We start from the raw sequence: 2,500 nt of genomic DNA, 5'->3' as shown, positions 1-2,500 counted from the left end.
ACCTTTCATCTCTATTAGATTGCAAGTGAAGCAGCAGCCCGCCCCCCTTGCCCCTGTCCCTTGATGTAGACGTAATCACCCATTAACGTACGATGCGGGAGGAATAAATCACCCGTTCAGCCACTGACACGTGTAAAGGGGCTTCGAATGTGTTGTACCACCTTGGGAAACTTGATTCGATTGTGTCGTGGTTCGTATTGTCTTACTGTGCTTTGTTTAAGTGTTTTTCGGTTACCCTTTTATGATTATATCACGATGGGGAGCGATGAATTAGTTTTGATCTCTCCTGTATGTATTAACCTTATGTGAGCAATTTTTTTTTATTTACGTTGCTCACATACATACAAACATATATATATATATATATATATATATATATATATATATATATATATATATGTATATATATATATATATATATATATGAGCATTTTTTTATTTACATTATTCACATACGCACAAATAATATATATATATATATATATATATATATATATATATATATATATATTATATATATATATATATATATATATATATATATATAAACACACATATGGTGAGTGTGTGAAATATACGGCATTTTACGATATAAATATGTACGCAAATTAAGATTTTATTGCCCACATGAGTCCAAGTTTAATTCCGTTCCGATGTGTAGGAAAACGAACATGGAAAAATTTAAGTTTACTACAATAAAACACTAATTCAGTTGCATCGCTGGTTACCTTGCCTGGATGGTCACTTAAATTTCGATAAATAAGGATCTTCGCATTTTTTCTTTTGGATTAAGGACTTGCTCACATTGGCTTTTGTCACAAAATAAAGTCTGATTTAAAACGGCGAAAGAATTAATAATGTAACTACAAAAAAATAAAAATAAAATAACCAAAACAATAAAAACCAACTAGGCCTACGCGCGGTTCAACTAAGGAGGTTAAATACGCCTTGGGTTCAACTGTTTATCCTATACTCGACCTAATGTAAAAAAAAGTCATGGATTTTACTCGAACTAAGAACTCTGTAATCTTTTGATAGGTTTTTACCAGAAACCTTTGCCTACACTAAATTCTAAGAAAACCATCAACGTAAAATCCTGATAGTGTTTTCAGATAGACTTCCATTTTATATCGCAATATAAATTTGTTGATATTTTGCATGAGCCTACCATTTTATGAAAACAACAATCTCAGTTATGGCATTCTATTAGTAGTAAACTTGTTCATAAAAATGTATGCATCACTGTCGAAACACTGGGTTGACAAATGTGGTATCAATCCCAAACAGGGTTTGCTTAACCGTCAATATTTTCCGGTTCCGTCAGTATTACTGTACTGATCGTGTAAAAGTTACAGAGGTTTGAATGTTTAAAGGCCGCTCGTGAATGGCAGAGGCAAGGGACAGTGACATTGCCCTATCGAGCAGGACAATGCCCTAGAGACTGATCAGCACCCAAGCCCCCTCTCCTCCCAAGCTAGGACCAATGAGAGCCAGGCAATGGCAGCTGATGACTCCGCAGATAGACCTATAGGCTTCCCCAAACCCCACATCCTTAGTTCACAAGGATGGTGAGGTTGCAGCAACCAAAGAAAATAACGAGTTAGAGCGGGACTCGATCCCCAGTCTGGCGTTCACCAGTCAGGGACGTTACTACATCGGCCAGTGTACTGATCGTGTAACAGCGTACAGACATATGTTCATTGGAACTTCATTTAAACTTAACGGGCGTAATTTTTCAAACCCTCAAGAAACTACAATATCACCCTAGAACCATGACAGATTTTATTTTCATAATCCGACAAAATCAACCGAAGTATTTAAACTACTGATCATTTGCACGCTTAACTATCAACCGTGTTAATCTTGTCGATCAGGTTCCAGAGAAGATCCTGTTGTCTACATAGCCTCGAGAAATAGCGTAGACGTAATAGCAACTAATTTTGAAAGCCGTGACGGAAGAGCTGGTCACAGCTTTAAATTTACGTTAGCCTAATTTCATAATTTTGCCAAGAAAATTTTGATAACTCATAAGCAAAGATGTTTATTCGGTGTGTGTGTGTAATATATGTTGGTTAAAAAAAAGAAAATAGCCATTCACTGGCACGGGTTATTGAAATACCAAATATTTTATTCACGATTGGTTTGAAGTAAACAATGAACATTTGATTATTTTGATGATATGATTATTATACAGGTGTAAGGGAAAATCTAATATACAAATAAATTTGCCATAACGTCAATAAGAACATTGATATTAATGTTCTTTAGTTATCTAATTCTAAGATACTAATTACATTAAAGATTTTTGCGTATGATGATATGTAGGCCTACATTATAATTTCATGTCGAACCACATGAGCGTATTTTTTCAAAATCTGAAAAATAGATTCCCACCATGAATCAGCAAACTTTATACAATGCGGACTAATTCACAGCTATTTTGAATTTTAATCAATATACATTAACATATACTGATCAGTAAAGGTCCACTGATCTCACC

The sequence above is a fragment of the Palaemon carinicauda genome, chromosome 15, assembly GCF_036898095.1.
Source record: "Palaemon carinicauda isolate YSFRI2023 chromosome 15, ASM3689809v2, whole genome shotgun sequence".
Lineage (NCBI taxonomy): Eukaryota > Metazoa > Arthropoda > Malacostraca > Decapoda > Palaemonidae > Palaemon > Palaemon carinicauda.
The sequence above is the reverse complement of the archived record's forward strand: the minus strand, read 5'-3'. Positions refer to the sequence as shown.